The sequence below is a fragment of the Anguilla rostrata genome, chromosome 11, assembly GCF_018555375.3.
Source record: "Anguilla rostrata isolate EN2019 chromosome 11, ASM1855537v3, whole genome shotgun sequence".
NCBI classification, from domain to species: domain Eukaryota; kingdom Metazoa; phylum Chordata; class Actinopteri; order Anguilliformes; family Anguillidae; genus Anguilla; species Anguilla rostrata.
Genome location: NC_057943.1, coordinates 21724217 through 21738456, shown reverse-complemented (window position 1 = coordinate 21738456; position 14240 = coordinate 21724217). Strand labels below are relative to the sequence as shown.

The 14240-nt window shown below is 38.9% G+C and overlaps 1 protein-coding gene across 2 annotated transcripts in view; it reads right to left on the bottom strand.

Annotated features, from left to right (window-relative positions):
* The window catches only part of LOC135234290 (sodium-coupled neutral amino acid transporter 3-like), a 38627-nt gene extending 37650 nt beyond the window's left edge, over window positions 1-977 (bottom strand). For both annotated transcript variants that reach the window (XM_064298741.1, XM_064298743.1), the window contains exon 1: window positions 744-977. The gene's annotated coding sequence lies outside the window, so the exon portion shown is untranslated. The remainder of the gene's footprint in view (window positions 1-743) is intronic.
* Between the last annotated feature and the right edge of the window lie 13263 nt (window positions 978-14240).

Below are 14240 nucleotides of genomic sequence, written 5' to 3'. Positions count from 1 at the left end.
ATTTAAAGCGATCTACCAGGCTAAACACTGAGCCACACGTATCAAATACTGTAAGCTATATATAAGTAGATCAAATGGTGAATAGGCTACAATGCCATATAAAGTGCAGCACTCATTTTCATCTATAGGCTTATTTAGATTCAATCGGCTATAGGTTATAATTAAATTGCAATAGCCTAAAATACCAGACACTGGACTCCCAGCACAAGATGCTGTGGAAATTAAACGTAGGTATTTGGCTAATATAGCCTAGTATTTAAATATTTAATCTGCATGGCCAAACGCAGTACCGTCAAATAAAACTAGCCTACTTCGTTTGGATAAAATAAGTTTAGCTAAATGTAAGGCAGAATGCAAAAACGCACCAGTACGCGCATGTCATTTCAAGGCTGTTGTACGGACAGAGCACATGGCATTGTCATTTATGCTTGGCAAATAGTAAAATAATAGACGTGCGCTTTCTTAATGATACAATTGATGGTACGAAGGGCTCAGGACAGAGCAGGAGAACTAACACACATCCATAATAAAGCAACAAGGATCTGGTATAACCTAGTAGTTACTCTCCAACATTTGGCGATTTGATATGGATCAATTATTATTTTAATTTAATAAAGGTAAACGATACAACTTCAAACTGAGAGACATGTTAGAAATTCTAATACAAAAGTGCAAAATAAAGAATGCATACAGCTGCGCAAAAAGCGTATCGAATATGTAGCCAGTTTAGTGTACCATCTTACCAGTCAAAGAGAAACCGTGTGGAACGCAGTATACGAATAAATTCCTCGATTAACTTGGTATTTCCTCTCTTTAATTTCCCCCCTTCTCGACTAGTTGTTTTATTTTACTCCAACGTTTTCTTTTAAATAAATGAAAAACACTCTATTAATACCCCTTCTCAATCGCACGTTAATTGTCTTTTGGGACAAGAAGCTATTTCTAAGGGTAAAGACCATGGGGGTCGGCCAGTTCCGCCTCCAATCGCATACCCTCCAATCATGAGATGCCTTTTTATACATTCGCGCGTTAAGAGAAAGTAGATAAGGAGTTGCCAATTGAAGAGACCGGTGGTGTCACCACATCCAGCAGAGTTAGGAATGCGAATAAACCGACTCTAGGGTATTTAAAGACATATAGGTGCTATTTACGAACGTTCTACGTATACACTTTTTAAGCTATAGCCAATAAAGATTTAAATAATTTGGGTGGCATTCCATATTTCTGGAACATGGATTATTGTTCAGCATTTGTGAACAATAAAGCGTGCTGAACAATGAAGATGGCTGCTGGAGCACACAGACTTGTCCAGTGAAATCTCTTGCCCAAGAGACAGCAGGGTAAAGCTTGCCAACAGAAGCCCTCCCTTCCTGGGTGACTTTATGGCCAACTGTGTGTCTACTTGTGGCGCTAGCAGAGAGACTGATACAGCGACTGTGGGATATGAGTGTATTGTGTGCAGTGTCACAATACTGAAACACAACGCTTTACTAGGAAGAAGCACAACAGAATCCAAGTTACCTACTTTTGAAGATTCACATCCAAAACCCAAAGGCTCATCTAACCCCATTTCTACCCAGTCTAATACTGTTTGTTCACAGTCGCTTTCCTTGATCCACTGTTGTACATGCTCAGTTATCCACTAGACTGTCTAGCAGCGATAATGAGCTGTATACTGCTGCAGTGGTTAGGAATGTGACAATGACATATGCATGCTATTGAGTCTGGACAGCTATTGTGTGTCCACTTTTAATCTCTCCTGCCTGCAGCATCCAAATTCTGAATGAGCGGGGGTATCTGCACAGAGTAGTCACAGTCTCACTGAGCATCATCTGCGGTCACACAGCTGGAGTAATGAGTACGCAAGCAGCAAAGGCGGCTTCCCTCTTCATCACACGGTGACGAGAGTGTGGGATAGTGCCACGGGGGACACTGGCAAAATTTCTCGCGCCATGCCTCCCAGGTATAAATATAGCGCTGATGGTGGCTGATAAATAAATCTGCTCAGGCCACACCGCAGCTGTTCAGCTCCCGTTCTATTTGCACTGTGGAATGTATGCTGGCTTCAAAGGGGGTGCCCTCAGGAGTCAGGGCAATGCACCCTAAGATGGGACTCAAACTTCACCTCCTCTTGGGACAGTCTGGAATTCCAAGCCTCGGGATGTTCCTAATTTTTAGGGTGGGGAAACTATTGTTTATGTTAGACCAGTGTTGCTGCATCTCAGCCCTGGGAACCTACGATGCAACCTAGCTATCAGTCACTTTATGTGTTATTTTGCACTTTTTCCGGGATGTGTCTCACATAATGTCGGTGAGATGCAAGAAAAAGAAAATGGCAAGCAAATGGCCCTGAACTGGATCAAAATTTTCAGGTTTCCATCTTTGTGTGAAGGTAATGTATTGTTTTGTTTTTCTTAAACCTTGACTTTTAAAACAGGGGGAACCAAAATATTAATCTTTTTATTTACACATACGGAAACCATTGTAAACATATATGGCATAATTGTCTACAGATGTCAAAAGCAGGTAAGTGCTCAATAAACACTCATATCAATTACTCATCTTTCTGTGTGCATCCCCAGAAGAAGGATTTAATTGATACTAATTCAGACAAAATATAACTACATTAAATCCCATTCTGGTCCTGAGCTGCTGTCAGAACTGATTGATGCGCCACGATTTGATCAACATTCTGTCTGTTGGCAATGGAATATTAACTTCAGTATTTGTGTTAATATTCTGCCTGTAAATTCAATAAACCGGCTAGCTCCCTAGCACAGTATGATGTCGTGCCTCTCATTACTGGATGACAGAACAATAACAAGGAAGAAACCATGTGGCTCTGGGTTCAAAGGTCATCTGTGAAGCCGACAGATGCATGCCTCAACTCTGTCGCTACATTCTAATTGGTTTAATTGAGCCCCTCAGTTCACTCTTTGAATTATGTCTGTGACTCCACTTAAGTAATGAGGCTGTTTTTCCAGCAGGGGGTGGGGGTATGTTTACACTGTACCAAGAACTAGAAAGATTCAAATGCCAATAAAGCCGCGTTTCCACCGCAGGAACTATACCCCGGAACTAGGAACCTTTTGAGGAACTCAGTGCGTTTCCACCGCAGGAACTAGGGTCTAAATTTAGTTCTGGGGGCTTTGTTTTACCCCCCAAAACGTTCCTGCTCGGGGGTAGTACTTTCCGAAAGTACGGGAACCTTTTGGGTGGAGCTTGCAGCGCTGAACATTTATGATTGGTCGAGTACTCGTAGCGTTTGTGTTGTATTTATTTTCCGCCATTACCCGCCATGTTTGAAAATATGCAGCGGCAAACCAATTTATTTTCATAACTTCAAATCAAACTTGTATGTTATGCGGCGCAGTAGCCTACTTTTGGTTATAGCCTATCAACGTCGTGCAATTATAACGTATGCTCTTCTGTTCATTTCTTGCTTTAGTATTCGTTTTATAAAATGCTAAGCATTCGTGCTGGGACAGCATATTACGTAGGCTACCAAAACATTCAAACGGATTAATTCGGTTGCTGAATATTTTCTTCCGGGTTTTCTTTGTTAGCCCGTTGTAATTGACTCAAAACGTTTGATACAGTTATGTGAGGTATGCGGTAGTTCTGCATAATTAACATTGGTGATACAGTACAAGCAAACTGGAAATCACCTTCCGCACTTTTTATCCGGGTAAAATATCAGGTTAATTCTAGTAATCTTCCCTTTAGCTTTTTCAGACTGCCGTAATTTTACTGCCATTTTTCAATTCCACGAAAAGACCAGGAAGACTATGGACTAATTTATGGTGCATGGTTCGCATCTGGAGGGCACACTTCGCTGCTCGGCTAGCAGTAACTTCGAAGGAAAGCAAACGGTGGCTGTACCACTACTAATTTACATTTTCACGCAAGTCCGAGTTTTCGTTCTATTCTTGTCATTTTGCGATTAGCCTATATGGAATTGACGACGAGAAAGTAATAAAACAGCTAATTGTTTACAACGTGTGCATGTTTTCTGCTGTTAATAAATGTGTTTGAGAGGATATATGAAAATAAATAAATACAAAAGTAACCATATATAGTCATTGTTGGTAACCCGTTGTATATAAGTGGAATAAACCCCCCCGGGCTGTCCCGGTTATTAGAAAATAATGTAGGCTACTTCGGTGGTAGTATGGGGTTACAGAAGAAATCATATGACAGATGGACCGACGACAACGTCAGTGGGCTAATTTGCCTAATCTTCGCGGTACTTTAGACCCCGGTGGAAACGCAGACAACCATTGGCTGAAGGAACCTTTTAGTTCCTGGTAAAGTAGTTCCTGGGACTGAAAGTTCCGGGTAATTTTGGTGGAAACGCGGCTTAAGACTGTCTGGACAAAGAGCTTACCATTTTGTTAGGCTGTTTATGAGAAATTAAACTGTATGTCTGAAAGCCATCTTTGTAGTAAAATTAAATATCAGATGGGTTTCAAATAACACATCCATTGAAAATAAAAGTGCTGACATTATTTTTTGTATGTTTTTGCTTTTTTACAGCTATATTTTTGTATAACAAAATAGTGTTCTGTTGTATTTCATATACGCTGGATTTCAAAATTGAAGAGAAATTGCATGTGCAAGTACATCATTTACCTTTTTTTCTGATCACAACTGACAACATGCTAGATTTATTTATTAAGTCCCTGCTAAGTGCATTGATATGAAGAGAGATGATTCAGAGAAATATGAAAACATTTCTCTAGAGAGCCAGTTCCAGAAAGGCATGCCGCCTCTTCAGTGTGTGATCACCACAGCAACCTACACCAGCTGCTGGCCATACTGTTTCCACCCATAAGTGGTGCACTGTCATGAAACAATCAGTCAAGCTGCAAAAGTGGACTATAACATCCTTTTTGCCTATTGAAGAATGAATGAAGAAAATCACACTCAATTGTAACCCTTATATCAGCAGTGTGAAGTATAGCTTTAGCTTAATTAGCCTACAGCCTAAACCAGTAATGACACAAGCATAATAATTGCCTTCAATTCAATTCACGATCAATATTCAGAACAGTTATTATGCCATATAATTATGCATTTTGATAAGAAACAATATATGTTTTAAATTCTCAGGGATCTGCAGGACTCTTCTTATATCTGAACAGAATAAAACTAGTGCTATTTAAAATATATTTTTGAGTCAGGTCTGGTCTGCCTACTGTGACCCAACCTATAAGACAGTTGAATATGCAGGTAAATTATTTTTAACAAAGACCTAATTTAATTCAGGAGTTGATTTGAGGTAATGTTCCTGTGCAGTGCAGTTTAACATGGGGAAATGGAGTATAACATTTCCCATACCATGAGAGACTTGCTGTCTCTCCAAAGGCCCAAGGTCCAAGGACCTATGTGCTGGAAAATGGGCCTGCTTCAAGCAGAAAACGGAAGACTCTTCATTAGCTCAGCCAAGTGTATAACGAGAAGAGGGTAAACTGCTTCCTTTAAGAGAAGGTGTTTTTGAGCGGTGTGATGCTGACATCACACTCAATTAATATCAGTGCTCCCCCCCGCCCCCCAATCTGTTTTGTTCTGAAAGGTTGTTCCAAGTGCTCTCAATGGGATGTTGTTTCCCCAGAGCACATGTGGACATTGTGCATGCGTCACAATATTGCCATGCATATCTGTCGCCGCCCCCTCAGAGAAGGTCACCAGAGAGATGGAATTTTCATAACACGCTGCCACAGACCTGAGCATTGGTGATTTAAGACTGAACAGCCAGGGTCAGAAGCTGTGCCGGTCATTGGCCAAATCATGTCTTTGATGTTCAGGGATAAACACAGCTATATTTCTGACTTTTTTATGGAAAAACAACAGCCATCATCACTGAGCCTGCCGCTTCCGGCCCAGACTGATTCTGGATCATTTAAAGCCCTGGGCAGCAAGAAAAATATTACTTAATTCTGCAGATGGGGCACAATCCATTTCAGCAGTGAAATGAACATGCAATGAGTTTGTCATAAATGCTCTGAATTTAGGAAACTGTCTACATGGAGGAACCTACACCAAGGCTCCTTTTCTAAACAAGGTCTTTTAGGATATTTGTCTCCTTGAAAAAGAACCTGTTCATTAACCTGCTTTGAACCAGTTTAATAACACTGTAGTTCTCCATTTTTATTTTTGGCAGCTGGGTACTGAGTCTGATGACTGCCAAACTTGAATTTATGACAAAAAAAGGTAAAACATATATATTTAATATATACAGTAAACATAATGCTTTTCCTCACAAAAGGATTTACCTCACAAAATGTGATACATATTGTGCTGTGAAAAAGTATTTGCGCTCTTCTTGTTTGTCTATTATTCCATATTTGTCACAAAGAATGGTTTCAGATCTTTAGACAAAATGTAACATTGGACAAAAGAAACCTGAGATCATTTTAAAAATGTGTTTTGTGTTTACTCAGGTTGCCTTTGTCTAATATTATTATTTCTGTAAAGATCTGAAACCATTCCGTGTGACAAATATGCAATAATAGAGGAAATCGGGAAGGAGGCACATACTTTTTTCATGCCACTGTATATTAGAAAAGGTAATATATTGCAATTGAATATTACTTCCTCCTCAGCTTAAAATACAATAAAACACAGGGGAAGGAGAAGAAAGTCCAGACACCATGCAACTACTTAAAATTCAATAAACCCCATCTACTCCTGGGAGTAAGGGAACCTTTTGTAAATTGTACCTGTATGCAACTTCTTAACAGGTTCCACTTTACCCAAGGATATCTGGACCTGTTTAGTACTGGTGTCCTACATGAGGAATTCTGATAAAGGAAGTAAAGGAAATGTATCAGTGTTCTGATTTTCATCGAGTACAGAGAGTGAATCTTTGGTGGATTGCCCTGGCAGGGAAGCAATGTTGTTAATTAACACTTCTTGGAAATTAGAGAAAAATTGGTATAAATATAGCTAAAGGCTGTACAAACTCCTGGTCATTAATTAGTGCCCCTCCCTTCATCTCAGTCTAATCTCACCAGAACACTCACATCAAAGACCAGTGGGAGTTGGGGGAGGTCACTCCATCACACTGAGATCAGAATGCGTATCTCTGTTCAGAGATCACAAGTTTAAGCATGAGCCACACCATTCACAGACTGACTACATTAAAGGGTGGAGACTAAGTAAATAAACCATTCAGGGAAAGCTGATAAAAACAAAGTGTATGTTAAAAATTCCCAATCCAAAGTCATTTCAGTTGGCCATTTCAATGACCATTTTCAGATAATGATAATTTTAGTTGTACCATCAAAGAGTAGTCATTTACCTCAACCTGATGCTGACATTCAATTTCAATGCGACAAAATTCTTGTAATGGAATTCCAGTTGAGCAATTCCCCACTTCAGCAGATTTTAACCAGAATATTCCAATGCATTTAACATTTATACTGGAATTATGTCCTACCCATAGTTCAGAGCGGTGAAATTAGTCACTCAAAAGCTGTGGGACGTCATGAAATGTAAACTTACAATGCAAAACCAGAGTGCAAATGGGATTCTTTCCAAGTTTTTCCGGAAAATATTCAGCTCTTTCTCACGCACAAAGTAACACTGTATGAAGTGTAAAGCAACATTCTGAACAAAGGGGCTTTTTGTAACATTTCAACTGGAGGTGAATATTTGAGACAAGGAAATAACCTGTTATTGCATCAAAAATTCAAGAAGAATGTGAAATGGATGTGCCATAATATGAACAATAAAATAAAAACATTAAAATACGACCAGTCAGTTGAATAATGTTGCCTTCAGGCACCCTTAACACATTATTTGCCTGCTCTAAAAACAATTCTTTAATTTCAATAACTTTTAACAACTCATTAAACTCAACTTTCATCTTTAAATATAGCTTCTCATTAGTACAAAACACAATAGTAAATCCAATGACAAATTTGACTGCTGTGAAATGTTGGGATTTATTGGACATAATTGGTAGTAACTGGTAATTTTGCTGTTTCCTTTTCTTTTTCAAGCTGTCACTGGAGCCAGCTATGATTGGCTTAGTAATGGTCATATGTTGTAAAACAGAGCATTGAATGGATAGCTAAAATAAGTGTGGCAATCAGTGAGACATTCACATAGACAAAAGTGAAAACTGTTGACTTTAATGAAAGAGTACAGCTTTCAACATCATGTTGGAAAATGATTATAATGATGTCCCAACAAAAACTTGAATATCTCTTCAACAGTTGAACAGGCCTGTTGAAATATAGACTGACAGACCCTAGATGTTGCAAAGTAAAGATGTGGTTCAAGCACAGGTTGCAATATGTAAATCTGCAATCCACTGTATAGTGGTAAATTACTTAAACCGTTCTATGCGGAAAAAAACTTCTCAGGTGTAAATACTGATGACCACCAATTCGTATTGAATTCGGAGATCCATATTCTGAGGTAATTTCTAGTTATTTATTTAAAAATATATTGGATGGCTAATACTGGCTAATAATAAGTGACCAATGAAAAAAGTGGAGGCAATACACAATTACCTTATTTAAAGTGCTGCAAAGTTGATATGTATGTGTCGGTGCAAAGACACTCATTCAGATCTCAGTCAGAAATGTCTCTTTGAAACAGGGCTGGCAACTCCAGTTGTTATTTAGTGTTGCCACAAGCCAATGAACTTTCAGACCCCAGCTATCAGTCACAAATGCATAGAGTACACACATACTCAGAATGAACACAGACCTTGATCTGTGAAACCCAGAAAGCAACACTCTTCCAAAACATCCCCTTGAACAGCTAGGTGGAAGAATTAGCATACAGACAGCCTTGTCAAAAAATGGAACTTATATGGCTGTGACATGTGTGACACATACAGAGTTTTAAGAGTTGACAGGAACTGCTAGGATTGCGAGGCACTTCCAAGTAAACAAATATCACAGACAATAACAGCCAAAGACTCATTTCTCTGTGTAGGGCTTCCCTCGATACTGACAGATGGAAGAGGTAGGCCATACAATTGTTTCATGTTATATAAAAAGTTAACTTAGGTAACGTGGTCGATCCCTGAACCATTTATCAACACAAGACATTTCTCATTCCGGAGAGGGATTGTTTATTATTCTTCCCAAGATATCAAGCACCAGTGAAAGTTTTCACAATCCCGCTTTCACAGAATCCCCCCGACCTCGCTCTGCCGAACCCGGCTCATTGGAGAACCTGCGCTGCGGTGCACAAACGCTTCGCTGGCAATGGGAGCCTCCAGCAATGTTGATCTCTGTGGGAGGAATGAAATGAAATGAGCCTGGACGTGAGGTGAGGCCTAGCAAAATATAACGTTGGATGGAGGCAGATGCTGAAAAAAAAACTTTTTTCCAGTTGGATGTATATTGATCTATAACAAGGTCCGTGGGAGACTGTCAGTCTCTTGATCCATATGCTGAATTTCCTTTGGCTACGTTCCATCCAAGTCACCTCTCCATTTGTACTCAAGGGGTACACAGCCTTATATGATATGATCAAATAGCAACAAATAACTCACAGTAAGGACAATACGTTTTGAGAATACTTAGGACAATGGTGAATTTACCCGGGAGTGGCCAGCCTGCCAAAATTTCTCCAAGGGTGCAATGCTCATTCAGGAAGTCACAAATGATCCCAGAAGAACATCCAAAGAACTGCATGCCACCCTAACCTCAGCTAAGGTCAGTGTTCATGACTCTACAATAAGAAAAGAGACTGGGCGAAAGGGATTCTTTGAAGAGTAGCATGGTGGATACCAGTGCTAAACAAGGGAAACATCAATGCTCGTCTCTCATTTGCAAAAAAAGCACTGGATGATCCCCAAGCCTTTTCGGATAATGTTCTATGGACAGACAGAGGTGGAACTTTTTTGAAAATATAACATTAGGGTGAACATGCATTGAATTAATTTCTAATTGAATTTAAATGATTTTTACAGTTTTGGTGAAAAACAAAGTGAGTGGCCTTAAAACAAATGTTTAGCTTGCAGACATTTCAACTAGACAAAATATTTAAAAAACTTTTATACAGTTCTTTATCAAATCATTCTGTGTTGATGTAATGTAAAAAAAAATGAGGACATATGCTTTAAAATATACTGTAAATATATGCTGTAAAATCAACATAGAAACTTCATCGCAAGTGCCATACTAATACAAATTATTTTGTACAATGATGACGTTTTTGACACAAATTTCATGTTCCAAATGATACAAACAGAAATATAAACTTAGAGAACAACTGAGATCGGAATGTGCCTCCAGACACTCTGGAAGAAAAGTGCTGAACAATCTGACACATACACAGGGCTCATTGTTACAAACAACTGGTGTCTTTAGGAAATATGTGTGACTTTTAGAAGCAAGGCAGGTCACACATACTAACAATCGGTTGGGAGATTCTCTGGGAGGGTTTAGAAAGCAGCTGTCTCCCTCAGGCCTCCTCCTCTCTAGAGCCGCGTTTCCACCAAAATTACCCTGAACTTTCAGTCCCAGGAACTACTTTACCAGGAACTAAAAGGTTCCTTCAGCCAATGGTTGTCTGCGTTTCCACCGGGGTCTAAAGTACCGCGAAGATTAGGCAAATTAGCCCACTGACGTTGTCGTCGGTCCATCTGTCATATGATTTCTTCTGTAACCCCATACTACCACCGAAGTAGCCTACATTATTTTCTAATAACCGGGACAGCACGGAGGGGTTTATTCCACTTATATACAACGGGTTACCAACAATGACTATATATGGTTACTTTTGTATTTATTGATTTTCATATATCCTCTCAAACACATTCATTAACAGCAGAAAACATGCACACGTTGTAAACAATTTGCTGTTTTATTACTTTCTCGTCGTCAATTCCATATAGGCTAATCGCAAAATGACAAGAATAGAACGAAAAATCGGACTTGCGTGAAAATGTAAATTAGTAGTGGTACAGCCACCGTTTGCTTTCCTTCGAAGTTACTGCTAGCCGAGCAGCGAAGTGTGCCCTCCAGATGCGAACCATGCACCATAAATGAGTCCATAGTCTTCCTGGTCTTTTCGTGGAATTGAAAAATGGCAGTAAAATTGAGTAAAATTACGGCAGTCTGAAAAAGCTAAAGCAAAGATTACTAGAATTAACCTGTTATTTTACCCGGATAAAAAGTGCGGAAGGTGATTTCCAGTTTGCTTGTACTGTATCACCAATGTTAATTATGCAGAACTACCGCATACCTCACATAACTGTATCAAACGTTTTGAGTCAATTACAACGGGCTAACAAAGAAAATCCGGAAGAAAATATTCAGCAACCGAATTAATCCGTTTGAATGTTTTGGTAGCCTACGTAATATGCTGCCCCAGCACGAATACTTAGCATTTTATAAAACGAATACTAAAGCAAGAAAAGAACAGAAGAGCACACGTTATAATTCCAAGACGTTGACAGGCTATAACCAAAAGTAGGCTACTGCGCCGCATAACATACAAGTTTGATTTGAAGTTATTATGAAAATAAATTGCCGCTGCATATTTTCAAACATGGCGGGTAATGGCGGAACATAAATACAACACAAATGCTACGAGTACTCGACCAATCAGAAATGTTCAGCGCTGCAAGCTCCACCCAAAAGGTTCCTGTACTTTCGGAAAGTACTACCCCCCGAGCAGGAACGTTTTGGGGGGTAAAACAAAGCCCACAGAACTAAATTTAGACCCTAGTTCCTGCGGTGGAAACGCACTGAGTTCCTCAAAAGGTTCCTAGTTCCGGGGTATAGTTCCTGCGGTGGAAACGCGGCTTAGGTTTACCAAAGTGCCCTCAGGAGGCAAAATATCTGGCCACAAATCTTACCACAAGACAACCATCCCATGAACACCTCAAAATAAACCATAAAATGGTTAACTGAGCACAAAATTATCATTTTGTAATTGAAATTCTCAGGACTTGTAATGACTGGGAAATTGTAGCTTGAATTGAAGAGAGCAGGAAAGCAGTCAGAGATCACAGATCAAGGGATCTAAATGATATTGAAAAATTCTGTATGGAGGACATTTCCACTCAATATGTTCACTTATCTCTAAAAACACCATAGAAGACGACTCAGAATTATTATCCTTTTCGGGGGAACAAGGCAAGGCAAGTTTATTTGTATAGCACATTTCAACAACAAGGCAATTCAAAGTGCTTTACATAAAACATTAAACGCATTAAGACAAAGTGCAGAAGAAACACATTATAAAAGGACAATATTAAAGAGTTGAAATTAAAACCCAACAACAGGGGGCACCCATCTACTCTGGAATTAAAAATATTACTTGTTTAAAAAGTTTCCTCTGTGCAACTGTTCTGTTATTGATATAATTTTTACATTTTTATTGAGTATATAATATAGTTCATGACCTGCGCTGTTTATTATCTTTATCAAGAGTGCAAATAATTAGGAGGGCACTGTATATTTCAGAAATGAAGGAACCTATACACCCTGGAAAAAACTAGGCCCACCATTAATCCCACTTGTTCATCTAGTTCAAAAAGTGTTATATACTACATAATGGAATTTCTCATTTGTTATCTGGATACTTCACATGCAACACAATAGGAATCTGGGGAGATTATGAAAATTATGATTCCAAACCAGTGGCTCAAGCTATTGTTGACAATTCATATTGTTGCATCTATTCCATTCCAAAGCTAAAGAAACAGAATTTTAATAGTAGGCATCAGCAGACCATATAAGGAAAGGCTCACAGTCGGTCAAGGACTCACAAAATAAATACAAATATTGCATGTGGCTGAGAACAGCTTGAACCCAACCTACATATGTAAAAAAAAAAACCATGACAATTTGAGAGAGCCCTATGACCAGCATCATATGCATACAGAATTGGCATAAATAATAATTGCATAAGTTTAGTCATTTATGGCAGGTTGTTTGATCCACGTCGCACATCTACACTGATATTTAAATCACTGTCAAAAGTCCGTTTAAACACTTAACCAGCACATCTGTGCTGTATTGATGAAAAATATCAGTAATCTCACAACTTGACTTGACTGTAGCTGGCCATTCAACTGAAAATTGTTTTGTTTTTTCCCCCAGATGTTTTTTTACTGCTTAAAGAGTTACCAAACCTCAAAGCTCATGAGTTTCACAGCATCAGTAATCACACTGGGATATGCAAACGATGATTCTAAGCTGTGACTGGAAACGATGTTCAGCATGATGTAATGCTGAACATCCTTTCCATTATTATCACACCTGTATTAACTTTTACCACACACCTGCAGAGGGCAACAAGACTTTCTGGATAGCGCTGTACAAAATGTAAAGAAACTCCCATTTTGTTGTGACGTAATGTTATGAAAAGAACAGGATGAGTCTCTTGAGTAAATATTGCATGCAACACATCCACGTCATCAGGAACAAACATACAGGTCATGCAGGACCTTCCTATTTTCCTTCACACTTTTCTAGTCCTGAGACTTATACTAATCTCTGTATCTATAAGCCTCTCTGGATAAGTTTCTGGAAATCACATGTGAACACCCAACATGTGAAGAATACACATATGAATTATAAAAAATAATCCCAATTAAAATATACGTGCGGAAAAGATAACCTGTGCTATATCTAGTCATGCGTTTTTGTATTCATAGATACAAATTTCAAATGACTTCATGTGACCAATTTTCTTTTCATATATGGGATTCTTCATTCACAAGTATAAAAAGCCAATCACATGTGGACATGCCAAAGACATTTTCTTTTCACATGTGAAAATGTTAAAATCACATGTGACTTTTTTCATAAGGGAATGTATTGCATAGGCTAACCCCCAGGAGGGCGACATTTTACATTTACATTTCTGGGTAAGGCTACATATCCAGAGCAACTTAAACACATACATTCAAAAGTTCTTCAGTAAACTGTTTATGCCTGTTTAAGGCTACAACAGCAATGCCCTACCTGGGAATCAAACCTACAATCCTGAAGTTGCAAGCCCAGCCCCCTAACCATTATAGTACACAAACCTCACATGACATTTTGTTTTAGCCAGAACCAACGGCTAAAACAATTACAAAACAATAAAAGTTATTTATTAAGTTCACAGCTATACATTTTTATGCTTTGAATTTTTCATGCTATGCACCTCACTTTTCACTCAAGCCCCTGCAATTTTCTCAAGAGTAGGTCTTCAAGAAGGTTGTACAGTGTTATGAGAATAGTTCTATCCTGGAAAGCACAGTCTGGATTTCTCCA